The sequence below is a fragment of the Balaenoptera borealis genome, assembly GCF_965194805.1.
Source record: "Balaenoptera borealis genome assembly, chromosome: 16".
NCBI classification, from domain to species: domain Eukaryota; kingdom Metazoa; phylum Chordata; class Mammalia; order Artiodactyla; family Balaenopteridae; genus Balaenoptera; species Balaenoptera borealis.
This window is the reverse complement of record NC_138872.1, coordinates 79,988,199-80,003,156: the sequence shown is the minus strand read 5'-3', so window position 1 is coordinate 80,003,156 and position 14,958 is coordinate 79,988,199. Positions and strand designations below refer to the sequence as shown.

The 14,958-nt window shown below is 43.5% G+C and overlaps 1 protein-coding gene and 1 pseudogene across 5 annotated transcripts in view; one reads left to right on the top strand and one right to left on the bottom strand.

The window, feature by feature from the left end:
- POR (cytochrome p450 oxidoreductase) overlaps window positions 1–14,958 on the bottom strand; it is a 74,380-nt gene that overhangs the window by 36,508 nt on the left and 22,914 nt on the right. The window lies entirely within an intron of this gene.
- LOC309614241 (large ribosomal subunit protein uL6 pseudogene) lies at window positions 7,317–13,744 on the top strand (annotated as a pseudogene). Its single transcript has 2 exons — window positions 7,317–7,391; window positions 10,717–13,744. The product of its transcript is annotated as a large ribosomal subunit protein uL6 pseudogene (transcript).

Genomic DNA, 14,958 nt, shown 5'->3' with positions numbered 1-14,958 from the left:
CAGTCTCACCCCGCTCAAATGGTTATCTTAAAGGATGAAAGGTCAGGCAGAGGCTGACTGCCCACAGGGCTGTTTTCTCTCTAGAGTTTTCTTTCATTTTTTCCATATATAAATACATTATACACACGCATCTACATACACTCATTTAAAAAGTAGATAAAACGTATTCTACTTTGTAACACAGTTTTTCACGTTGCTAAAGAATCCTTTATAATGATATTTTCTTTGGCTGCCTGATGGTCCACTGATTTGACGTACCATTATGTAATGACTTTCCTATTCTGCGTTTATTAAAATATTTTTGAGCACTTAAATCTATATGGGCACCAGAGAGAAAAGATGAGAAAAACATGGCCCGGCTGTGCAGCAGTGCGCAATCTGGTCAAGGAAGCACAGAAGACACTGCGGTCAAACGTGAGAAATGCTATAAAACCACTGTTTACAAAGTGCTGTGGGGACAGAGGGGAGAAGTGAGTAGCTGCTCCAGGGAAACGTGGGCACACTGCACGCAGGGGTGATATTGGCAGGGTTGTCTCCAACTTCTCACTCTGAGTAACAGATGCACGGGTGCCCATGTAAGCAGGCACGGGGCCTGGCACTTTTGGGGTGTACGTCAATGTCTCAGCCACTCTACACGGAAATTACTATTTTCTCCTTATAACGATGACATCAGTACTCAGGTGGGTTTGAGTGGTTTGCCTGAGGTCACACAGCTGGTGAGGGGTGCAGTTTGAATTAAAATGTGTGTCTGTTACTGATGTCCATTCTGATTTCTTCCCTAAATAAGATTAAGAAAAGTATCTTTAAACAAAAATCTTTCTCTTTAAAAAAAAAAAAATCCTTGGGGACTTCCCTGGTGGTCCAGTGGGTAAGACTCCATGCTCCCAATACAGGGGCCCGGGTTCGAACCCTGGTCGGGGAACTAGATCCCACATGCATGCTGCAACTAAGAGTCTGCATGCTGCAGCTAAAGATCCCACATGCCCCAGTGAAGAACTCGCGTGTCGCAACTAAGACCCGGCCCAGCCAAAATCAATAAATTTTAAAAATTAAAAAATAATAATTAGGGCTTCCCTGGTGGCACAGTTGTTAAGAATCCGCCTGCCAAAGCAGGGGACACGGGTTCCAGCCCTGGTCCGGGAAGATCCCACATGCCGCGGAGCAACTAAGCCCATGCACCACAACTTTTGAGCCTGCGCTCTAGAACCCGTGAGCCATAACTACTGAGCCTGCGCTCTACAGCCCACGAGCCACAACTACTGAGCCTCCGTGCTACAACTACTGAAGCCCGCACACCTAGAGCCCGTGCTCTGCAACAAGAGAAGCCACCGCAATAAGAAGCCCGTGCACTGCAACAAAGAGTAGCCCCCACTCGCCACAACTAGAGAAAGCCCGCGCGCAGCAACTAAGACCCAATGCAGCCAAAAATTTAAAAAAAAAAAATTAATTTAAAAAATCCTTAAATTCTTGACTAGATTTGAATTCTTAGAACTCTTGACACATACATTGCTCTCAAATAGATCAACCTCAGGCAGAATGATCAGGAAGAAAAGAAGATATAAATCACCAATATAAGGAATGAAAAAGAGGACATCAATAGATTCTATAGACATTAAAAGGGTAATACGGGAAATTATGAACTTTATGTCAACATTTGATAACTTAGATGAAATGGACAAATTTCTTAGGCACAAACTGTCAGAGCTCATTTGAGAAAAACAGATAAGCTGAAGAGCTCTCTAAAAGAATTCAAATTACTAGTTAAAACCTTCACCAAAAGTGAACTCCAGGAGCAGACAGCTTCACTGGTGAATTAAATCAAACATTTAAGGAAGAAATTATACCAATTCTGTACAAATTCTTTCAGAAAATAGAAGACTTCCCAACTCTTTTATGAGGTGTGTATTACTCTGATACCAAAACCAGACAGAGACAGTACAAAAAAGAAGGCTACAGACCAACATGCTTCGTGAACACAGATGCAAAAATCTAAAATATTAGTCAATCGAATTGAGCAATATGTAAAAAGGTACTATGTCATGATCAAATGGAGTTTTCTCCAGAAATACAAGGTTAGTTCAATATCCAAGCATCAATGTAATTCACTATATAAACAGGTTTTTAAAAAACCCACCTGATCATCAATGGATGGAGAAATTCAACATCTATTCATGATGAAAAAATTCAGTAAACTAGGAATAATAGGGAACTTCTTCAACCTGATAAAGAGTCATGGACATGTTATTATAATAATAGTAGTACCCACTTCACTGGGTTATTGTGAGGATTAAACAAGCTGAACTTGTAAAGGGTTTAGAACAGTGCCTAGCACAGAGTATGTGCTGTAATAAATGTAGCTGTTACTACTATGAAAAATTCTTTGAACGACAAGAAGTAAACAAGAAGAAGTATTAAGTACTCATAGACATGAAAAAGAATGAACTATTGCACGCAGTAACACAGATGAATCTCACAGACGTAACGCTGAACAAGGGAAGCTGAACACAGGAGAGTACCTTACTGTAGGATTCCATTTATAGTTGAACTTCAAGAAAAGGCAAAACGTCTATGGTGACAGAGGTCAGAACAGTGGTTCCCTTTGGGTCAAGGGTCATAAGTGGAGGAAGAGGCACAAGAGAAGGTTCTGGCATGCTGGACTATGTGCAGTATCTTATTTGTGGTGGTAGTCACAGGGGAGTTTATCTACGTAAGAATTCATCATTAAAGATCATACTGTATATAAGCATATACACTGTATATAAGTCACACTGCAAAATAAGTATCCACAATACAACAGCATAGGTACTATGCCCCAATGATGTAAAAATATTTATGTATGTATATACATAAGATGATATGTGAAAGGATTACCAAAATATTATCTCAGGGGTGAGATTTTAATTTTATCCCCCACTTTATTTTAATTTTATTATTATTATTTTTAAAATAAATAAATTTATTTATTTATTTATTTTTGGCTGCGTTGGGTCTTCGTTGCTGTGCGTGGGCTTTCTCTAGTTGCGGCGAGCGGGGGCTACTCTTTGTTGCAGTGCGCACGCTTCTCATTGCAGTGGCTTCTCTTGCTGCGGAGCACGGGCTCTAGGCGTGTGAGCTTCAGTAGTTGTGGCACGTGGGCTCAGTAGTTGTGGCTCAAAGTCTCTAGAGCACAGGTTCAGTAGTTGTGGGCGCACAGGATTAGCTGCTCCGCGGCATGTGGGATCTTCCCGGACCAGGGCTTGAAACCGTGTCCCCTGCATTGGTAGGCGGATTCTTAGCCACTGCACCACCAGGGAAGCCCCCCACTTTATTTTTAATGTATTACTTGCTTCTTTTAAAATAATGGCTATTTACCTAATCAGAAAAATATTTTTAAAGCTGTTTTCTTATGCGGAAAAAAAAATGCCCAGATCCTTGGGTCTGGTGACTCTCTTCTTGAACTGTGCCTCTCACTGAGCCCAGCACTGCTTGTACCAGCCCCAAACTGGATGCTTACGTTTTCCATTCCAAGTAATGGAATGCTATGCAACAGTTAAAAAATAGTTACGTGGAGCTAATGGTACTCTCATTGCAAGACTGACAAAATATATTAAATAAAAAAGAAAGTTATATTTTCATTAGGAAACCGTTAATGAAATAAAAGAAAAATTAGGTATTTCTCCAGAAATATGATCCAGGAAGATATATACAATAGTGATTTCCTCTAGGAAACACCTAGAATGTGATTGGGGTGTCTAAAGGGACCTTTGCTTTGTCTGTTCTTTATAAGGAGATGGTTGGTATTCACGTGTTACTTCTGAAATTAAATACATGGGAGCTGGATTTCTTACTGCTGAAGGAGGGAGGTACAAATACGGGAGGAGAGACTGGGGAATGAACGCTGTGGGGCTGGACTGAATCTGGAGATACCAGTATACACAGTGGTTTCCTAATATATAAAGATGCACATAGAAATGCCATGTGATTTGTGTGTATTTCCTACTTTTGTCTGCTGAGAGGGCCTAGAAGTAATGATACCCTAGGAGCAAGGAGCCATCTAGCACCCAAATCTTGGTTTCTAAATATCATTCTCCATCCAAAGAGACCAGGGCTCCTTGGAGAGATGGCTGACTCGAGAATAAGGGCAGGAAAAGTAGTGGATGAACCTGGATCACCTTGCTGTGCCAAAGGGTAAGGAAGGGCTTGAAGAATGACAGGGACATGGCTAAAGAACACAGGAGTCTACATGAGGGGGTTCCCACTGGGATATCTGGGACAACTTGAGCATTAAAATAAATACCGTCAGTGACAGACTATAACCCAAAGGGTCAAAGAATAATGCAAGAGTCAATACTGATATAAATACATAAATGAATAAATAAACACATAGGTGAGAAAGGAAAGTTCTTCCTTAGAGTAGAATGTGAGCTAACAAATGCAGAAAGAATGAAGGGCTTAGAAAATCACCAGTTGGCAACCACCATAGTAATAACTGTTTCAGACAAGAATCATGAGTGCTGAAACCTGTGGGTAAAAGTCTGATGAGAAGCTATTGATTCCAACCGGAAAAAACCAGAACTTCCTGGTGGAGAGCCTAGCTAACACCACCATAACCAAGGGATCAAAGTCCAATACTGGGACAAGGACAAAATACCATTTCTGTGACATTCCCCAAAAAACATATAATCTGAATCTTATCACGTGGAAACATCAGACAAATCCACACTGAGGGACATTCTATAAAGAGATGGCCTGACTTTTTGAAAAATGTCAAGGTCATGAAAGATAAAAAAAGACTGAGGAACTGCTCCAGATCAAAGGAAACTGAAGAGTGGCTACAGTTCAGTGCAATCTTGGACCAAGAAAAAGAAAAAAGTTTTTTTTTTTTTTTTTCTATAAAAGACATTAGTGGGAAATCTGAATAACTGCTATGATTAGACAACATAGTATATCAATGTTAATTTCCCGATACTGATTATTATACTATGGCTATGTAAGAAAGTGCCCTTGAATTTTAGAAAAGAAACACTGAAGTACTTAAGAGTAATTCATATGTCCATATGTACAACTTATCCTCAAAAAGGTCAGGAAAAGACATGATAAAAAGAGAGAGAGAGACACGCATTGGCGAGGATGTGGAGAAAAGAGAACCCTCGTGCACTGTTGGTGGGAATGTAAACTGGTGCTGCCGCTGTGGAAAACACTATGGAGGTTCCTTAAAAAACTAAAAATAGGACTACCATATGATCCAGCAATCCCACTTCTGGGTATTTTTCCAAAGAAAATAAAAACACTAATTTTAAAAAATATATGCACCCCTCTGTTCACTGTAGCATTTTTTACAACAGCCAATATACGGGAGCAACCTAAGTGCCCGTCCATAGATGAATGGATAAAGAAGAGACGGTATATGTATGAAATGGACATTACTCAGCTATCAGAAAGAATGAAATCTTGCCATCTGCAACAACATGGATGGACCTAGAGGGCACTGTGCCAAGTGAAATAAGTCAGACAGAGAAACAAGTACCATATGATTTCACTTATACGTGGAATCTAAAAAACAAAACAGAAATTGACTCAGATTCAGAGAACAAACAGGTGGCTGCCAGAGGAGAGGGCGGGTGGCCGGGGGGATGAATGAAATAGCTGAGGGAAATTAAGAGGAACAAACTTCCAGTTACAAAATTAACGAGTCAAAGGGATGAAATGCACAGCACGCGGAACAGAGCCGATAATATTGCAATGTCTTTGCATGGTGACAGACGGTAATTAGACTTATCATGATCATTTTGTAATGTATAGAAATATTATGTAATATATAGAATATGTCGTACACCTGGAACTAACATAGAGCTGTAGGTCAATTACACTTCAATTTTAAAAGACAGAGAGAGAGAGAGTATAAGGTAAAATGGTAATATTTGGGGAATCTGCGTAAAGAGTATTCAAAAATTCTTTGCACTAATTTTGCAACTTCTCTGTAAATCTGAAACTATTTCAAAATAAAAAAGTTAAAAATAAATACATGTGGGGCTTCCCTGGTGGCGCAGTGGTTAAGAATCCGCTTGCCAATGCAGGGGACACGGGTTCGAGCCCTGGTCCGGGAAGATCCCACATGCCGCGGAGCAGCTAAGCCCGCGAGCCACAACTACTGAGCCCGCGAGCCACAACTACTGAGCCCACGTGCCACAACTACTGAAGCCCACACGCCTAGAGCCTGTGCTCCGCAACAAGAGAAGCCACTGCAATGAGAAGCTGGCACACCGCAACAAAGAGTAGACCCCGCTCGCTGCAACTAGAAAAAGCCCACACGCAGCAACAAAGACCCAACGCAGACAAAAATAAATAAATAAAATAAATAAATTTTAAAAATAAATACATGCTTACTGAAGAAAATATGCTAAATTTAAAACCATAAAGTTAAAGAAAACATAACCCAAACACCTATTTGTTTTTGTCCCACCCATTTTTTACGTGTATATTGTAAAATATATTTATTTTTAACATTATTGGTTTTATACTACATATAATTTTATCCTGCTTTTTTCATTTATTAAATTGCGAAGCTTAAAAAATCTCAAATGTTCTTCCAGCCTATGAATATAGAGCAGCTTACTGGATATTTTCACTATTATAAACACCACCACCATAAACAGGACGACTGATATCTTTTCAAGATAAATCTTTGTGCACCTCTGATTATTGAGTTTCTGAATATATCTTAGAAATATTTCTGAATCAAAGGGAATAAATATTTTTAGGACTCTTGACTCACTGTCAAATTATTTTCCAAAAAGCAATTTATTTTCAACATTTCTCGGCAGCCTTCCCTCTGCAAGACATATTGCTAACCTGGGGAGGTGAGAGCAACTCCACAAAGCACTGCATCCCCAGAAGGCCGGGAGGGAAGCAAGGTAAAAAAACAAAAACATGGGGGCTTCCCTGGTGGCGCAGTGGTTAAGAATCCGCCTGCCAATGCAAGGGACACGGTTCTAGCCCTGGTCCGGGAAGATCCCACATGCCGCGGAGCAGCTAAGCCCGTGCGCCACAACTACTGAGCCTGTGCTCTAGAGCCTGCAAGCCACAACTACTGAAGCAAGCGCGCCTAGAGCCCCTGCTCCGCAACAAGAGAAGCCACTGCAATGAGAAGCCCGCGCACCGCAGTGAAGAGTAGCCCCCGCTCAACGCAACTAGAGGAAGCCCGCGCACAGCAACAGAGACCCAACACAACCAAAAATAAATAAAATCGATTCTTTAAAAAACAAAAACAAAAAACCCCCTACATATAAGAATCAATAAGCACTCCAGGGAGGCCAGGACACCTGTGTCCCAGAAGGATGGGCAAAGAGAAGAAACTGGAGAGATGGATGTACAGACAAGATGGGCCCTCTCCACCACGGAAACCATACCCGGTAAACGAGACCCTCTGTGGTACTAAGTAGGAAAGGTGTGCAGCGGGAGGTGCTGGCCCAGGGTCACAACCACACACCAACCTGGGGACCACAGCCTGGAGACACACTAGTTCCACCTCTCAGCTCTCCTCCTGCTGTGAGTTACTCATCACCTGCTCCTTAGTCCCCTAAGCCCGCCTCTGTGTGAAGGCTGGAGGGGAGACCGTCAAGGCAGGGCAGTGGGTGACTCGGTAAGAAAGAACCAGAGTCCTGGGAAAGCACATTTCAATAATCATTTACAGATGATTTGTGTCTAAAAACAGATCATACGTTTAAACTCCTTACGTCATGACATTTACACACACACACACGAATCTTAAAATCTCTGTGAGCCTCAGTGACTTCATTTGTAAAACAAGGATAATATTACTACTTCATAGGGGCTGTTGCTGAAATTATATAAGACGATACACGTGCCTGGTGCAACACCTGCATAAGGAAAGACGTTGTTAACTATTGTTCTGTCCTGCGCCTCGTGTTCTGGATTTGCTACACCCAGGAGGATGCGAGTAAATGCCAGAACACGTCAGCTCTGCCCCTGGAAGCCAGTCTGGGTGACTCCCAGAAACTCCTGGATTTCCTCAAGAGTTTAGAGAAATATGGTCTGGAGACACCCAAAAGCTCTGGAGAAACCCGACCTTTACTGAGAGGAAAGTAAGCATCTGGGTTCTGACGTCTAGAGCTCCCAGAGTCTGCCCCGTCCCGCCTTTCAGGGAACCTGAGCCATCAGAGGACTCGTCCAGAGACCTGCCTCAGGCTGAACTGCAGTAGAAGGACCACCACCCCTCCCTCCCCCACTGCCCTCCCCCAACCGCTGCCAACAGGAGCACGTTGAGTTTCAATTCATCATCTTTCAACCATTCTTGATGCGCTCACCTTCACTTACATCTGGGTCCTTATACCTGATGCAATACAAGTCCTCTAACTAAAGGGATGGAAGGTGGTGGGGTGGACACAGGCCCCAGAAGCTACTGTGAGGAGACAGGAGACGGTGCCTGGCAGAGGGCAGACCAGAAGAGAGCTCGGAAGGTCTGAAATGACTCAAAAAGGCCCAGCAACAGCACTTCTGGGCTTTAAGAACACACAGGTTAGGACTTGGAACCCCTGCCAAACCCCGGTGCTCCTCTGTCCGCATTTTTCTACCATCAGCAGACAAGGTCAGCTTAGTCTTTGTCAACTTCCACCGGCCAGAATGGAAAGGTGATGGCACCTCTGTCCAAACTCACCTGTCTGCTCTGGCGTGAAGAGTAACCTGTCCTTGTTCCAAACCGTCTTCACAGGAAAATAAAACAAAACAAAATAAATAAAAACCTACCTACCTTTATTTATTTATTCCTTCACAATGACAGTATTACATCAAATTTCCAAATGCCTCCATTTAGTATCCCCTAGAGAAAGGGAGTAACTACTTTTCTTTAATCATCTATTGATTCTGGAAATATGACTCTATTTTTCAGTCATATCATAGGAAACCAAGACCACTTTCCGAAAGTAATATTCGAATTTCAACTAAAAATCATGACTTTTCTAACTAGAAGTGGTTTGACAGAGAAGGGACCATCACATTGAGGGGAACCAAACAGCCCCATCTTTTCTCTGATTTCTCTCCAGTCCATTGGATTATAAAACAGAAAAACTGGGTCAGGGGGACATAGTGAAAAGGGTGTGGGACTTGGCAGCAGTTCAGAGAACCAAATTTGGAGACTGGCTTGACCACCACCTTAGCAAATTACTTCTCACTGAGCCTTAGCCAACAAAGTGGGCTTTTTTTTTTTTAAATTTATTTATTTATTTTTGGCTGCATTGGGTCTTCGTTGCTGTGCAGGGGCTTTCTCTAGTTGCGGAGAGTGGGGGCTACTCTTCGTTGAGGTACGCGGGCTTCTCATTGCGGTGGCTTCTCTTGTTGCGGAGCACGGGCTCTAGGCACTCGGGCTTCAGTAGTTGTGGCTCACGGGCTTAGTTGCTCCACAGTATGTGGGCTCTTCCCGGACCAGGGCTCGAACCCGTGTCTCCTGCATTGGCAGATGGATTCTTAACCACTGCACCACCAGGGAAGCCCACAAGGTGGACCTTTAATCCTTGTTTGGCTTTTGCACAAATAATGCTTGTGGAAACATTCCGCAAAGTACCATAGAAATATTGATGGTAATGTTGATTTGAAGACAACTGTCCAAAGTGAAATTGTCTTGAGGAGAAACACTCCACTCATATCAAGAGTGGCTCTGGGACTTCCCTGGTGGCACCGTGGTTAAGAATCCGTCTGCCAATGCAGGGGACACGGGTTCGAGCCCTGGTCCGGGAAGATCCCACATGCCGCGGAGCAACTAAGCCCGTGCGCCACAACTACTAAGACCATGTGCCACAACTACTGAAGCCTGTGCGCCTAGAGCCCAGGCTCCACGACAAGAGAAGCCACCGCAATGAGAAGCCCGCGCACCGCAGCGAAGAGTAGCCCCCGCTTGCTGCAACTAGAGAAAGCCCGTGTGCAGCAACAAAGACCCAACGCAGCCAAAAATAAATAAATAAATAAATTTATATTAAAAAAAAAAAAAGAGTGGCTCTTCCACGTCCATCAGGTAGGTCACGTGCCCAGCACCCTGCCAGCTAAACAGGCGAAGACAAACTAGGTCAGGGGATGTCCCCTGCCCTTCTATGGAAAGAGACAAGACACACAGTTACTTCCTTGCCAAAATGAACAGTACAGATTCTGGCCAGCGCAGCTCACGGTTGGACAGAGGCTGGCTTAGGATGGCTTCTTGATGGGAGAAGGTGCAAAATGGCAGTGATGGGGGCGGCGGGGGGAGAAGAGGATCCAGAAGGGCCTAAAGGGAAAATGAGGGCATAGGTCTAAAGAAAAATAAAAACGAGTTCAAAATTGCTATGCCACTTACAGTTCTATGACTTTGGGCAACACTCAACTTCCTTCAGCTGCTTTCTTGTCTAAAATGGAGAATCATCATCACTGATAACTCTGAAAGGGCCACTGGGAGGATAATATGGGTAAAACTGCACAGAATGCACCGTAGGCACTCGAAGAACCTTGGTGGATTACTTCTCTCTCCCATTCGTATTCTTCAGGGCAGAAGCAGATTAAGATAAGCCATGTCAGGACTTCCCTGGCGGTCCAGTGGTTAGGACTCCGTGCCCTCACTGCCGAGGGCCTGGGTTCAATCCCTGGTTGGGGAATTAAGATCTCACAAGCTGTGTGGTGTGGCCAAAAAAAAAAAAAAAAAAGCTGTGTCCTCTCTGCTGCATCTACTGCGGGGATGAAGCCCAGTTTTAGCAGACTATTAACACTCCAGAAAACGTGGACATCACTCTGAAGGGACACACGGTTATTGTGAAGGGCCCCAGGGGCACCCTGTGGAGGGTCTTCAATCACATTAATGTAGAACTCGGCCTCCTTGGAAAGAGAAAGAGGCTCCGGGGTGACGAATGGTGGGGAAACAGAAAGGACCTGGCTATCGCTGGCACTATCTGTAGTCACATACGGAACACGATCAAGGGTGTCACACTGGGCTTCCGCTACAAGATGCGGTCTCTGAACTCTCACTTCCCCGTCCACACTATCATTCAAAAGAATAGCCTTCTTGTTGAAATCCAAAATTTCTTGGGCAAAAAATACATCCGCAGGGTTTGGATGAGGCCAGGCGTTGCCTGTTCACTATCTCAAGCCCAGGAAGATGAGTTAGTTCTTGAAAGAGGTGGCAGTGAACGTGTATCAAACTCGGCTGCTTGGATTCATGAGCCATAACAGTTAAAAGCAAGGATATCAGAAAAAGTTTTGGATGGTATCTATGTTTCTGAAACAGGAACAGTTCAGCAGACCGATGAATAAGATCTAAGTTATCCAGCTACAGAAACAACAAGTCTGCGTCTAAGCTCAGGCTGCCATAACAAATACCACAGACTATGTAGCTTATACAACAAACATTTACATAGTTCTGCAGGCTGGCAAGTCCAAGATCAGAGCATCAGTAGATCCAGTGTGTGGTGAGAGCCCACTGTCTGGCTTGCAGACAGCTGCTTTCTCGTATCCTCACATGGCGGAGAGCAGAGAGCAAGCAAACTCTCATGTCTCTTCTTATAAGGGTACTAATCCCATTCACAAGGGTTTCATGCTCATGATCTAATTACCAGCCAAAGGCCCCACCTAATACCACCACATTGGGGGTTAGGATTTCAACATATGAATTTTAAGGGGACACAAACATTCAGTCCATAACAGTCCAATTTATCTGTTTGTTTTTTTTCTTTTGCTGCTTGTGATTTTGGTGTCATACCTAAGAAACCATTGCCAAATCCAAGGTCATGAAGATTAACCCCTATGTTTTCTTCTAAGATTTTTATAGTTTAGCTCTTACATTTAGGTCTTTGATCCATCTTGAGTTGATTTCTGTATACGGTGTGGGGTAAGGGTTCAACTTCATTATTTTGCATACAGATATCCAGTTGTCCCAGCATTATTTTTTCCCCTATTGCATGGCCTTTGCACCCTTATGGAAAAAAAATCAATTAACCATATATGTATGAGTTAAGTTCTGGATTCTCAATTCTATTCCATTGACCTATCCATTGTCTATCCTTATGACAGTACCACACTGTCTTAATTACTGTAGCTTTGAAATAAGTTTTGAAATTAATGAGTCTTCCAATTTTGTTCTTTTTCAAGATTGTTTTGGCTATTTGGGGTTCCTTGCAATTCCATAGGAATTTCAGAATCAGCTTTTCCATTTCTGCATAAAAAGCCATTGGGATTTTGATAGAGATCGCACTGAATCTGTACATTGCATTGTGGGGGTGGGGAGCACGAGGATAAGGCCATCTTAACAATATAAAGTCTTCCAATCCAGGAAGATGAATGTCTTTCCATTTAAGTCTTCTTTATTTCCTTTCAGCAATGTTTTGCAGTTTTTAGTGTAAAAGTCTTGCACCTCCTTGTTTAAATTTATTCCTAAGTATTTTATTCTTTTTGATGCTACTATAAATGAAACTGTTTTCTTAATTTCCTCTTTGGATTGTTCACTGCTAGTGGAGTTTTTAACCACAGAACAAATAAACATCTATGAGTCCAGATATAAATAATGAAATAAATAAATGGGAGAAAAAGAACAACTCTTCCTCACAGTAGAATTCCAACGAATAAATGTAGAAGGAAAGAGGAAGATAGAGAATTACCATTAGACAAATACCACAGTAAGAACTGTTGCAGACAAGATCTACCAATGGATGTGTTAAAATCAGTGGGCAAAAAGTCCTGAGGCGGGGTAGGGTGGGGAGGACAGGATTTACATAGTCTCAAAGTATTTCCTCCAAGATACTTATTAACTACAAAGGGAAAAATAGAAACTTCGCAGTGGAGAAACCCTGCGGACACCAACCTAACCAAGAGGTCAAGGCAGGCATCACCTGTAATGAACCCCTGAGACAAGGCACTGAGAAGGACACACCACCAGTTTTGTGGTGTTCTTGCCACAAATGCATAACCTCGCTCCAATCACAAGAAAGCACTGGTCAAACCCAAAGTGAGACTACCAAATGTAAAATGGATGGCTAGTGGGAAGCAGCTGCATAGCACAGGAAGATCAGCTCAATGCTTTGTGACGACCTAGAAGGGTGGGATAGGGAGGGTGGGAGGGAGGCTCAAGAGGGAGGGGATATGGGGATATATGTATACATATAACTGATTCATTTCGCTGTACAGCAGAAACTAATACAACATTGTAAAGCAACTATACTCCAATAAAGATGTTAAAACAAACAAAACAAAACCAAACCCAAAGTTAGGGGCATTCTACAAAATGATGGACCAGCCCTCTCCTAAAGCATCAAGGTTATGAAAGGGGAAGGAACTGATACAGACTGGAGGGGACTCAGGAGGCATGACAACTCAGTGCCAGGCGGGGTCCTGGGTAGGATCCTGGAGCAGAGAGAAGATGAGAGGAAAGACTGGTGAAACTCTAATGAGGGGCAGGGTTTCGTTCAGGGGCTGGTAAACTATGTTTTGCAGGCCAAGCCTAGCCTGCTGACTACTTTTATTTATTTATTTATTTTTGGCTGTGTTGGGTCTTCGTTTCTGTGTGAGGGCTTTCTCTAGTTGCGGCGAGCGGGGGCCACTCTTCATCACGGTGCGCGGTCCTCTCACTATCGCGGCCTCTCTTGTTGCGGAGCACAGGCTCCAGACGCGCAGGCTCAGTAGTTGTGGCTCACGGGCCCAGTTGCTCCGCGGCATGTGGGATCTTCCCAGACCAGGGCTCGAACCCGTGTCCCCTGCATTGGCAGGCAGATTCTCAACCACTGCGCCACCAGGGAAGCCCCCCTGCTGACTACTTTTGAAAACAAAGTTTTACTGGAACACCGTCATGCTCATTCATTTACAGATGATCTATGGCTGCTTTCTTGCTAAAACAACAGACTTGGGAGCTGTGACAGAGACCTTCTGGCCCCACAAAGCCTCAAGTGCTCACTATCTGACCCTTTACAGAAAAAGTTTGTCGACCCCTGGTGTATAGTTAATGATACTCTACCAGTCTTAATTGCCTGTTCTTGCTAACTTTATTATAATTTTGCAAGATGCTAACAAGCTAACCCAGCTTTAGGGGAAGCTGGGTGAGAAATGTAAGAAAACGCTGAACTATTGGGGCTGGCCAAAAAGTTCATTCAGTTTTAAGTAAAAATAAAAGACACGGGTTTCCCTGGCGGCACAGTGGTTAAGAACCCGCCTGCCAGTGCAGGGGACACGGGTTCGAGCCCTGGTCTGGGAAGATCCCACATGCCGTGGAGCAACTGGGCCCGTGAGCCACAATTACTGAGCCTGCGTGTCTGGAGCCTGTGCTCCGCAACAAGAGAGGCCACGATAGTGAGAGGCCCACGCACTGCGATGAAGAGTGGCCCCCGCTTGCCACAACTGAAGAAAGCCCTCGCACAGAAACGAAGACCCAACACAGCCATAAGTAAATAAAAATTTAAAAAAAAAAAAAAAAAAGAACCCGCCTGCCAGTGCAGGGGACACGGGTTTGAGCCCTGGTCTGGGAAGGTCCCACATGCCGCAGAGCAACTAAGCCCGTGCGCCACAACTACTGAGCGCGCGCTCTAGAGCCCACAAGCCACAACTACTGAGCCCACGTGCCACAACTACTGAAGCCCTTGCGCCTAGAGCCTGTGCTCCGCAACAAGAGAAGCCACCGCAATGAGAAGCCCACGCACCGCAATGAAGAGTAGCCCCCTTTCGCTGCAACAAGAGAAAGCCCGCGTACAGCAACAAAGACCCAATGCAACCAAAAATAAATAATAAATTAATTAATTTAAAAAATAAATAAAAGACACATTTTCCATTTTCGCCAAGAATTTCACTGAACAATGTATTCGCTAACTGAATGAACTTTTTGGCCAACCCAATATTTTTGCAATTTTTCTGTAAGTCAAAAATTGGTTTAAAAAAAAAAAGTTTAAAAAAAAAAATCCAGTAGCATCCTTATTGTGAGGCCTTCCTATCAGCCCCCCTAGACACACCTCATACACTGCTGCC